Source organism: Pseudophryne corroboree, chromosome 2 (genome assembly GCF_028390025.1).
Source record: "Pseudophryne corroboree isolate aPseCor3 chromosome 2, aPseCor3.hap2, whole genome shotgun sequence".
NCBI lineage: Eukaryota > Metazoa > Chordata > Amphibia > Anura > Myobatrachidae > Pseudophryne > Pseudophryne corroboree.
The window spans coordinates 569,048,909-569,061,449 of record NC_086445.1 but is presented as its reverse complement, the minus strand read 5'-3'; positions in this window follow the sequence as shown (position 1 = coordinate 569,061,449).

The following is a 12,541-nucleotide window of genomic DNA, read 5'->3' as shown; positions in this document are numbered from 1 at the left end:
GAGGCGTTGCAGAAGCCTCCGTTTGAACCCCTGGGTTCAGCTGACCTTAAGTGGCTTTCCCTTAAGGTGGTGGTCTTGCTGGCTGTTGCCTCTGCTAGAAGAGTGTCGGATCTGGGTGCCTTGTCTTGTAGTTCCCCATATCTGATTTTTCACCGTGACCGGGCGGTTCTTAGGACTCGTCCCGGATATTTGCCTAAGGTGGTTTCTTCGTTCCACCTTAATCAGGAGATTGTGGTTCCGGCCTTTGTCTCTCCTGATTTGTCTCCCAAAGAGCGGTCTTTGGATGTGGTACGGGCTCTCCGTATCTACGTGAAGAGAACTGCTTCTTTTCGAAAATCTGATTCTCTTTGTTTTGGATTTCACAAACGTGGCTGGCCTGCTCACAAGCAGACCCTGGCCAGATGGATTAGAATGGTGATTGCACATGATTATGTGAGGGCTGGTCTGTCAGCTCCTGCTCACATTACGGCCCATTCTACTCGGTCTGTTGGACCCTCTTGGGCGGCCCAACATCAATTGTGCAAGGCGGCTACGTGGTCCTCTGGGAATACGTTCATAAGGTTCTATGCCTTCGATACTGCCGCTTCCCAGGATGCTTCCTTTGGATGGACGCCGGGTTCTTGTGCCCGCTACAGTGCGTCCCCCCGCCCATAAGGAACTGCTTTAGGACATCCCCATTGTCCAATCCTTGTGGAGCCCAGTGTACCCCGCAGCAGAAAATTAGATTTATGGTAAGAACTTACCTTTGTTAAATCTCTTTCTGCGAGGTACACTGGGCTCCAGAAGGCGCCCACCCTGACGCACTTAGCTTCTTTGGGTTGATATGGCATTAGCCGCTGACACTTCTCTTGTCGTGAGAGGGTGGTGTATGTGGCTACTAACCGTTGTCGTCTCTTTTCCTGCTACTGCATTGGGCTGGTTAACTAAAAACTGAGCTCCTGTGCAGGGAGGCGGGGTTATAGAGGAGGCGGCGCTGTGCATTCTGGGAACAGTCGAAGCTTTGTGCCTCGGATCAAGATCCTACTCTACACCCCATAGTCCAATCCTTGTGGAGCCCAGTGTACCTCGCAGAAAGAGATTTAACAAAGGTAAGTTCTTACCATAAATCTTGTTTTTTCTCTCTTACGTCCTAGAGGATGCTGGGGTTCCTTTTAGTACCATGGGGTATAGATGGGTCCACCAGGAGCCATTGGCACTTTAAGAGTTTAACAGTGTGGGCTGGCTCCTCCCTCTATGCCCCTCCTACCAGACTCAGTTTAGAAAATGTGCTCGGAGGAGCCGGTCACAGTTATCGGAGCTCTACAGAGCTTTCTTAGTAAAAGTTTATTTTTAGAGTTATTTTACAGGGAGGCTGCTGGCAACAGCCTCCCTGCATCGAGGGACTGAGGGGGGGGAGTAGTGTCCGCCCTGCGGGGCCTGAGCCACTGTCTCCGCTGATTGGACACCGCTCCAGAGGGGATAGATCGCTCACCCCAGCAGCATACCGCCACCGCCTTGCTGAGCTGAAGTTTGTGACAAGCGAGTCACCCCCCTAGCAAGCGGGGGGTTGGTGTGAAGATGGCGGCATCAGGGTAGGAGCGCAGCATTAACTGCGCTCCAGGATGGCTCAGCGGTACTTGGGTGGTGCGCCCTGAGCCGGCGCCTTAACCCTACATTGGCCAGAAAGCCTGTCGCGGTCTGCGGATCTCAGCCAGCACAAAATCCTCAGGCCAGTATAATCTTGGAAGAGTGGGAACACAGCGCCATTAAGAGGGCAGAGCTTCTCAGCGGACCCAGCAGCGTTCAGTGCCGTTTTCCTGCCTGCAGACACGCTGCCAGTGGAAGAGCAGTCCCTCCAGAGCACCTCCAGCTATCTGTATGGTACCAGGGGGTTGTAGAAGGGAGGGGAGGCTGTGTAAGACTGTCACCTATTAAGGGACACAGTCAGCGCTGGTTAAGGATCTCCCCATACCTACATAGCGCTGTGTGTGGGCTGGCTCCAATCTCTGTCTCTCTGCCATTCTTGGGGGGGAAACTCTGTCTGCTCTGTACCCTGTGTGTGTATAAGCAAACATGACTAGAGACTGTCTCATTTGCTGCAGAGGATTTATCTTCAATTCTGACACGGCAGACGGAGATGGGGATGTGTCGAGGGGGACAGCATCACTTGCTAAGGGGGTGCAGTTGATGATTGAGGCCATGCGGGATGTGTTACATATTTCTGGCACTCTTCCTGAACAGATGGAGGAGGCTTTTTTCATAGACAGTAAGAAAGCCCCTCTCACCTTCTCGGCATCTAAGGAATTAAATGCTATATTTGAAAAAGCCTGGGAAAACCCGGAGAGAAAATTCCAGATCCCTAAAAGAGTTCTAGTTGCTTTTCCCTTCCCTGAGGAAGATAGGAAAAAATTGGAGTCACGGCCTATAGTTGACGCCTCTGTCTCCAGGCTGTCAAAACAGGTGGTCTTTCCAGTCTCTGGATCTACCGCGTTGAAGGACCCGGCTGATCGCAAGGTGGATGCTACGCTCAAATCCATATACATGGCATCAGGGGCTATACTGCGGCCTACTATTGCCTGTGCGTGGATTTCTAAAGCTATAGCAAAGTGGTTTATCACTCTGCAGGAGGATTTGACTAAGATGGATAAAGGTGACGTTGATTTGTTTTTACGTAACATACAGGATTCTGCAGGGTTCCTGGTAAAATCCATGAAGGATCTGGGTTCCATGGATGCGGGGATCTCCTCCATGTCCGTCTCGGCTCGAAAGGGTCTCTGGCTGCGGCAATGGTCTGCGGACGCGGATTCCAGGAAAAGTGTGGCGAGCCTACCCTATACAGGTCAGGCTCCATTTGGGGAGGCACTGGATGCATGGATTGCCACGGCTACCGCGGGTAAGTCTCCTTTTCTCCCCTCAGCTGCACCGGCTACGAAGAAGCCTTTTACTCCCAACACGTCAAAGTCCTTTCGGCCCGCTAGACCTAGAAAGAACAAGCCCTCCCACACCTTCTTTAGAGGTGGTCGTGCCAAATCCAAAAAGCCTGCTCCCGCAGGTTCCCAGGACCAGAAGCCTGCTTCTGGTACCACAAAAACCTCAGCATGACGGTGGACCGCACAGCCTGGAGGTAGGTCAGGTTGGAGTGAGACTCCGGCATTTCAGCCACGTCTGGGTGTCGTCTGGCCTGGACCCCTGGATACAGGATATTGTGTCCAGGGGGTACAGGCTGGAGTTTCAAACTTTCCCACCTCACAGTTTCTTCAAATCAGGCTTGCCCGCTTTGCCGGCAGACAGAGCTATTCTACTGGACGCTATCTGAAAGTTGGTAGTGTCTGAGGTCATTGTTCCAGTTCCACCTCATTAGTTGAACAAAGGTTATTATTCGAACCTTTTTGTGGTACCGAAGCCGGATGGTTCGGTAAAGCCAATTCTGAACTTGAAATCTTTGAACCCTTATCTCCGGGACTTCAAATTCAAGATGGAGTCTCTAAAAGCACTTATCTCAGGACTGGAGGGTGAGTTCCTGGAATCAAGGATGCGTACCTCCACATTCCCATTTGGTCGCCGCATCAGGCTTATCTCAGGTTTGCACTGTTAGACTGATAGATCACTATCAGTTTCAGGCACCGCAGTTCGGTTTCTCCACGACACCGAAGATTTTCACCATGGTGATGGCAGAGATGATGGTTCTCCGCAGCAAGCAAGGGGTGAACATAATTCCATATCTGGACGATCTGCTGATCAAGGCATTGTCCAGGGAGAAGTTGTTAAGATCCATTGCTCTCACGACACATCTGCTCAAGGAGCACGGTTGGATCCTGAACCTTCCAAAGTCTCATCTGGAGCCGACAGGGGGCTGTCCTTCCTAGGGATGATCCTCGACACGGAGGTGCAGAGGGTGTTTCTACCGGTGGAGAAATCATTGGTGATTCAGACAATGATCCGGGATGTCTTGGAGCCTGCCCGGGTATCGGTGCACCCGCCTTCTGGGGAAGATGGTTGCCTCCTACGAGGCTCTGCGGTACGGAAGGTTTCATGCTCGATCCTTTCAACTGGATCTCTTGGACCAGTGGTCGGGATCTCACCTACACATGCACCAGAGGATACGTCTCACCGAAAGCAAGGATTTCGCTCTTCTGGTGGCTACAACTACCACACCTTCTGGAGGGCCGAAGGTTCGGAGTTCAGGACTGGATCCTTCTAACCACGGATGCGAGTCTAAGAGGTTGGGGAGTAGTCGGTCAAGGGGACACCTACCAAGGGAGGTGGTCAAGTCAGGAGTCCCTTCTTCCGATAAACATCGTGGAACTAAAGGCCATATACAATGGCCTTCTTCAAGCGGCACACCTTCTACAGGATCGGGCTAATCAGGTTCAGTCGGACAACGTGACCCCAGTGGCCTACATAAACCTACAAGGCGGAACGAAGAGCAGGGCTGCTATGTCAGGTGCCGAGAATCCTCCTCTGGGAGAACAGTGTGCTGTAGCGATGTCAGCAGTCTTCATTCCGGGAGTAGACAACTGGGAAGCAGACTTCCTCAGCAGACACTATCTCCATCCAGGAGAGTGGGGCCTCCACCTAGAGGTGTTCGAAGAGGTAACCGGTTAGTGGGGGGGTTCCTCACATAGACATGATGGCCTCCCGTCTCAATAAGAAGCTGCGGAGGTACTGTTCCAGGTTGAGGGACCCACAGGCAGTGGCGGTGGACGCACTAGTAACACCGTGGGTGTTCGCTTCAGTGTATGTGTTCCCTCTAATTCCGAAAGTTCTTCAACTTGTAAAAAGAACAAAAGTTCTGGCAATCCTCATTGCTCCAGACTGGCCAAGGCAGGCTTGGTACGCGGATCTGCTGGATCTATTGCTGGAAGATCCATGGCCCCTACCTCCTCGAGAGGATCTTCTACTGCAGGGACTGTTTGCTAATCAAGACTTACCACGGCTACGTTTGACGGCATGGCGGTTGGGCGCCAGATCTTAGTTCGGAAAGGTATTCCGAGCGAGGTTATTTCTACCCTGATACAGGGGGTAACGTCTAAACACTACCATCGAATTTGGAAAAAATGTGTGTCTTGGTGTGAATCCAAGAAATTTCCTGCGGTGGAGTTTCAACTTGGTCGTTTTCTCCTTTTCCTGCAAGCAGATGTGGATATGGGCCTGAGATTGGGCTCCATCAAGGTCCAGATCTCAGCTTTATGAAACAATTGGCTGCCCTCCCTGAGGTTCAGACCTTTTTGAAAGGGGTTCTGCACATCCAGCCTCCCTTTTGTGGTGCCAACGGCACCCTGGAATCTTGATGTGGTGTTACAGTTCCTGCAATAGTATTGGTTTGAGCCTCTACGGGAGGCTGAAATAAAGTTTCTCACGTGGAAGGCGGTCACTTTGTTGGCCTTAGCTTCTGCTCGACGTGTGTCGGAATTGGGGGCTTTGTCCTGTAAAAGTCCCTATCTGGTCTTCCATGAGGATAGGGCGGAACTCAGGACTCGTCAGCAGTTCCTTCCTAAGGTTGTTTCAGCTTTTCATACCAACCTATTGTGGTGCCAGTGGCTACTGACTCCTCAATTGCTTCAAAGGCCTTTGGATATTGTGAGGGCTTTGAAGATTTTATGTTAAGAGGACGGCTCGTCATAGAAAATCTGACTCGCTTTGTCCTATGATCCCAAGAAAATTTGGTGTCCTGCTTCAAAGCAGTCCATTTCACGCTGGATCAGGTTCACCATCCAGCATGCATATTCTACGGCAGGATGGCCGTGTCCAAAATCTGTTAAGGCCCACTCTATTCGTAAGGTGGGTTCTTCCTGGGCGGCTGCCCGGGGTGTCTCTGCTGTACAGCTTTGTTGAGCAGTCTGGATGACCGACAGTCACATGACCACCTCCAGCATCCTGACCCCTCACTATCCCGATGGTCGGAATGCCGACCAACAGGGACTATTTTTCTACTCGTGGGTGTCCACGACACCCATAGAGTGGGAATAGAACCCGTGGCGCCCGCAAGTCGCCATTGAGCCCGCAGCGTGGCGAGTGCAGCATGCCCGCAAGGGGCTTGCTGCACTCGCCCCTCCCCGGCGGTCTCCTGACTGCTGGTCAGCCATACTACACCCGGTCTGGATCGAACACGTTTGCTAAGTTTTACAAGTTTGATACTTTGTCCTCTGATGACCTCAAGTTTGGTCAAGCAGTTTTGCAGGAGCCTATGCGCTCTCCTTCCCGTTCTGGGAGCTTTGGTACATCCCCATGTGGACCCCAGCATCCTCTAGGACGTAAGAGAAAATTGGATTTTGGTTACTTACCGGTAAATCCTTTTCTCGTAGTCCGTAGAGGATGCTGGGCGCCTGCCCAGTGCTTCGTTTTCCTGCAGTGGCTATTTACTTAAGTACTGCCTGGTTCCTTGGTAAGTTCTGCGTTATTTACTGTTTCAGCTGTTGCTGAGTTTATCCGGCATGTTGGCCGTATTTGCCTTGTTGTGTGAGCTGGTATGAATCTCGCCACTATCTGTGTATTGCTTTCTCTCGAAGTATGTCGTCTCCTTGGGCACAGTTTCTAGACTGAGTCTGGTAGGAGGGGCATAGAGGGAGGAGCCAGCCCATACTGTTAAACTCTTAAAGTGCCAATGGCTCCTTTTGGACCTGTCTATACCCCATGGTACTGATATGGACCCCAGTATCCTCTACGGACTACGAGAAAATTATTTACCGGTAGGTAACCAAAATCCTATTTTTATACACTGCTTGTAACATGGCAGTTAGGAGCTGATTGGCTGGTACTTTATCTCTCTCCACTTAATCACTTTCCAAGGCTTAGTACAGAGAGGATCATTCAGACCTGATCGCTCGCTAGCGTTTTGCTGTGATCAGGTCAGACCTGCGCATGCATTGCAATACGCAGGCGCATCGCACAGGTACAAAGCGGATTGTTGCGATGCGATGGCTTTTACGAAGAATCCATTCGCACAGCTGATCGCAGAGTGATTGACAGAAAGAGGGCGTTTGTGGGTGGCAACTGACCGTTTTCAGGGAGTGGTTGGAAAAATGCAAGCGTGTCCAAGCGTTTGCAGGGCGGGTGTCTGACGTCAATTCCGTTCCCGGACAGGCTGAAGTTATCGCAGCGGCTAAGTTGTGGGCAACTCGGAAACTGCACAAAACTTTTTTGTAGTGCTCTGCTGCTCATACGATCGCGCACTTGCAAAGCAAAAAAAAAATCCCTTGTAGGCGGCGACTATCTGATTGCAGTGCTGCAAAAAATTGCGAGCGATCAGCTCTGAATGACCAACAAAGACCCCTGTATTTGGGGACCACTGCTATAGAGCATTCTGCCAGTAACTGTGTTCGCCCAGATGTTTCAAAGCTGAGGTTGGTAGCAATATTCTGTTTTCTACAGTGGTTTCCTTTGTGTCGTCCAGTTCACCCCAGTCTTGGGCAATACTGTTTTTATGACATTAGTTATTAAACCTAACTGACCTGGGTAATATTTGCTATTGCATTGAGATTCTTTGGCATCTCTTGCTTAAAAAAAAAACACCAAAACTTTATTTTTTCTTTTCAGCAGAAAAGGAAAAAAAATGACAAACATTAGCCCAAAATGGTTACATAATGAATATAGATAAAGGAGGGTACATGGTATCGATGAGACAGAAATCTTGAATGTAGTAACGCACAGATTATGGCATCCATGGAATGATGCACTACAGAATAGTGAAAATAAACACAAAAGCCCTTGTGGTCCAAGGGTACAAATCAAATGGCATAGTATGACAGGTGTAAAATCCAAAATATGACTAATGGGATTGGTATGGGAGGATGCAAGGGAAAGTATGAAATGGGGAAGGGGGAAGGGATAAGAGTGCAGCAGAGGATCCTTGTTAGTAACTGTACAGTATGGGAATATGAAATAACAGCCTAGAGACTTGATAGGCCTAGGAATTGAATGCAAATGGCTCACAATGGAGGAAGCAAAGGGAATTCAGAAAGCCAAGAACAGCTGACGAAGACATCCAAAGAATCTGTATAAAGACACCACTTTCTCTATCGTCCTAGTGGATGCTGGGGTTCCTGAAAGGACCATGGGGAATAGCGGCTCCGCAGGAGACAGGGCACAAAAAGTAAAGCTTTCCGATCAGGTGGTGTGCACTGGCTCCTCCCCCTATGACCCTCCTCCAAGCCTCAGTTAGATTTTTGTGCCCGGCCGAGAAGGGTGCAATCTAGGTGGCTCTCCTAAAGAGCTGCTTAGAAAAGTTTAGCTTAGGTTTTTTATTTTACAGTGAGTCCTGCTGGCAACAGGATCACTGCAACGAGGGACTTAGGGGAGAAGAAGTGAACTCACCTGCGTGCAGGATGGATTGGCTTCTTGGCTACTGGACATCAGCTCCAGAGGGACGATCACAGGTACAGCCTGGATGGTCACCGGAGCCTCGCCGCCGGCCCCCTTGCAGATGCTGAAACAAGAAGAGGTCCAGAATCGGCGGCAGAAGACTCCTCAGTCTTCTAAAGGTAGCGCACAGCACTGCAGCTGTGCGCCATTTTCCTCTCAGCACACTTCACACGGCAGTCACTGAGGGTGCAGGGCGCTGGGAGGGGAGCGCCCTGGGAGGCAAATGAAAACCTATTTGGCTAAAAAATACCTCACATATAGCCTCCGGGGGCTATATGGAGATATTTAACCCCTGCCAGAATCCACTAAAGAGCGGGAGACGAGCCCGCCGTAAAAGGGGCGGGGCCTATCTCCTCAGCACACAGCGCCATTTTCCTTACACAGCTCCGCTGGTCAGGACGGCTCCCAGGTCTCTCCCCTGCACTGCACTACAGAAACAGGGTAAAACAAGAGAGGGGGGGCAAAATAGTGGCAAAAATTATATTATAAAAGCAGCTATACAGGGAGCACTTATTATAAGGCTATCCCTGTCATATATAGCGCTTTGGTGTGTGCTGGCAGACTCTCCCTCTGTCTCCCCAAAGGGCTAGTCGGGTCCTGTCTTCGTTAAGAGCATTCCCTGTGTGTCTGCTGTGTGTCGGTACGTGTGTGTCGACATGTATGAGGACGATATTGGTGTGGAGGCGGAGCAATTGCCAAATATGGGGATGTCACCTCCTAGGGGGTCGACACCAGAATGGATGCCTTTATTTATGGAATTACGGGATAGTGTCAACACGCTAAAGCAGTCGTTTGACGACATGAGACGGCCGGACAATCAATTAGTGCCTGTCCAGGCGCCTCAAACACCGTCAGGGGCTGTAAAACGCCCTTTGCCTCAGTCGGTCGACACAGACCCAGACGCAGGCACTGATTCCAGTGGCGACGGTGACGAATCAACCGTATTTTCCAGTAGGGCCACACGTTATATGATTTTGGCAATGAAGGAGGCGTTACATTTAGCTGATACTACAGGTACCACTAAACAGGGTATTATGTGGGGTGTGAAAAAACTACCTATAGTTTTTCCTGAATCAGAAGAACTAAATGAGGTGTGTGATGAAGCGTGGGTTGCCCCCGATAAAAAGATGCTAATTTCAAAGAAGTTATTGGCTTTATACCCTTTCCCGCCAGAGGTTAGGGCGCGCTGGGAAACACCTCCTAGGGTGGACAAGGCGCTCACACGCTTATCTAAACAAGTGGCGTTACCCTCTCCTGAGACGGCCGCACTTAAAGATCCAGTAGATAGGAGGATGGAAAATATCCAAAAAAGTATATACACACATACAGGTGTTATACTACGACCAGCTATAGCGACAGCCTGGATGTGCAGTGCTGGAGTAGCTTGGTCAGAGTCCCTGATTGAAAATATTGATACCCTGGATAGGGACAATGTTTTACTGTCTTTAGAGCAAATAAAGGATGCATTTCTTTATATGCGTGATGCACAGAGGGATATCTGCACACTGGCATCACGGGTAAGTGCTATGTCCATTTCGGCCAGAAGAAGTTTATGGACGCGACAGTGGTCAGGCGATGCGGACTCAAAACGGCATATGGAAGTTTTGCCGTATAAAGGGGAGGAGTTATTTGGAGTCGGTCTATCAGATTTGGTGGCCACGGCTACAGCCGGGAAATCCACCTTTTTACCTCAAGTTACTCCCCAACAGAAAAAGACACCGACTTTTCAACCGCAGCCCTTTCGTTCCTTTAAAAACAAGAGAGCAAAGGGATATTCATATCTGCCACGAGGCAGAGGAAGGGGGAAGAGACAGCAACAGGCAGCTCCTTCCCAGGAACAGAAGCCCTCCCCCGCTTCTACAAAAGCCTCAGCATGACGCTGGGGCTTCTCAAGCGGACTCGGGGGCGGTGGGCGGTCGTCTCAGGAATTTCAGCGCGCAGTGGGCTCACTCGCAGGTAGATCCCTGGATCCTGCAGATAATATCTCAGGGATACAGGTTGGAACTAGAGACAGATCCACCTCGCCGTTTCCTGAAGTCTGCTTTACCAACGTCCCCCTCCGAAAGGGAGACGGTCTTGGAAGCCATTCACAAGCTGTACTCTCAGCAGGTGATAGTCAATGTACCTCTTCTACAACAAGGAAAGGGGTATTATTCCACTCTATTTGTGGTACCGAAGCCGGATGGCTCGGTAAGACCTATTCTAAATCTGAAGTCATTGAACCTGTACATAAAGAAGTTCAAGTTCAAGATGGAGTCACTCAGAGCAGTGATAGCGAACCTGGAAGAAGGGGACTTTATGGTATCCTTGGACATCAAGGATGCGTACCTCCACGTTCCAATTTACCCCTCACACCAGGGGTACCTCAGGTTCGTCGTACAAAACTGTCACTATCAGTTTCAGACGCTGCCGTTCGGATTGTCCACGGCACCTCGGGTCTTTACAAAGGTAATGGCCGAGATGATGATTCTTCTTCGAAGAAAAGGCGTATTAATTATCCCATACTTGGACGATCTCCTGATAAGGGCAAGGTCCAGAGAACAGCTAGAGATGGGATTAGCACTGTCTCAAGAAGTGCTAAAACAGCACGGGTGGATTCTGAATATTCCAAAATCCCAGTTAATGCCAACAACTCGTCTGCTGTTCCTAGGGATGATTCTGGACACGGTTCAGAAAAAGGTTTTTCTCCCGGAGGAAAAAGCCAAGGAGTTATCCGAGCTTGTCAGGAAGCTCCTAAAACCAGGAAAGGTGTCTGTACATCAATGCACAAGAGTCCTGGGAAAAATGGTGGCTTCTTACGAAGCAATTCCATTCGGCAGATTCCACGCAAGAATTTTCCAGAGGGATCTGTTGGACAAATGGTCAGGGTCGCATCTTCAGATGCACCAGCGGATAACCCTGTCTCCAAGGACAAGGGTATCTCTTCTGTGGTGGTTGCAGAGTGCTCATCTATTGGAGGGCCGCAGATTCGGCATACAGGATTGGATCCTGGTGACCACGGACGCCAGCCTGAGAGGCTGGGGAGCAGTCACACAAGGAAGAAACTTCCAGGGAGTGTGGACGAGCCTGGAAACGTCTCTTCACATAAACATTCTGGAACTAAGAGCAATCTACAATGCTCTAAGCCAGGCAGAACCTCTGCTTCAGGGAAAACCGGTGTTGATCCAGTCGGACAACATCACGGCAGTCGCCCATGTGAACAGACAGGGCGGCACAAGAAGCAGGAGTGCAATGGCAGAAGCTGCAAGGATTCTTCGCTGGGCAGAGAATCATGTGATAGCACTGTCAGCAGTGTTCATCCCGGGAGTGGACAACTGGGAAGCAGACTTCCTCGGCAGACACGACCTTCACCCGGGAGAGTGGGGACTTCATCCAGAAGTCTTCCACATGCTGGTAACCCGTTGGGAAAGACCAATGGTGGACATGATGGCGTCTCGCCTCAACAAAAAACTGGACAGGTATTGCGCCAGGTCAAGAGATCCGCAGGCAATAGCTGTGGACGCGCTGGTAACGCCTTGGGTGTACCAGTCGGTGTATGTGTTTCCTCCTCTGCCTCTCATACCAAAAGTATTGAGAATTATACGGCAAAGAGGCGTAAGAACGATACTAGTGGTTCCGGATTGGCCAAGAAGGACTTGGTACCCGGAACTTCAAGAGATGATCACGGAAGATCCGTGGCCTCTACCTCTAAGGAGGGACTTGCTTCAGCAGGGTCCCTGTCTGTTTCAAGACTTACCGCGGCTGCGTTTGACGGCATGGCGGTTGAACGCCGGATCCTAAAGGAAAAAGGCATGCCGGAAGAAGTCATTCCTACTTTGATTAAAGCAAGGAAGGAAGTAACCGTGCAACATTATCACCGCATTTGGCGAAAATATGTTGCGTGGTGCGAGGATCGGAGTGCTCCGACGGAGGAATTTCATCTGGGTCGATTCCTACATTTCCTGCAATCAGGATTGTCTATGGGTCTCAAATTGGGATCTATTAATGTTCAAATTTCGGCCCTGTCGATTTTCTTCCAGAAAGAATTGGCTTCAGTCCCTGAAGTCCAGACTTTTGTTAAGGGAGTGCTGCATATACAGCCTCCTGTGGTGCCTCCAGTGGCACCGTGGGATCTCAATGTGGTTTTGGACTTTCTAAAATCTCATTGGTTTGAACCACTAAAAAATGTGGATTTGAAATATCTCACATGGAAAGTGACCAT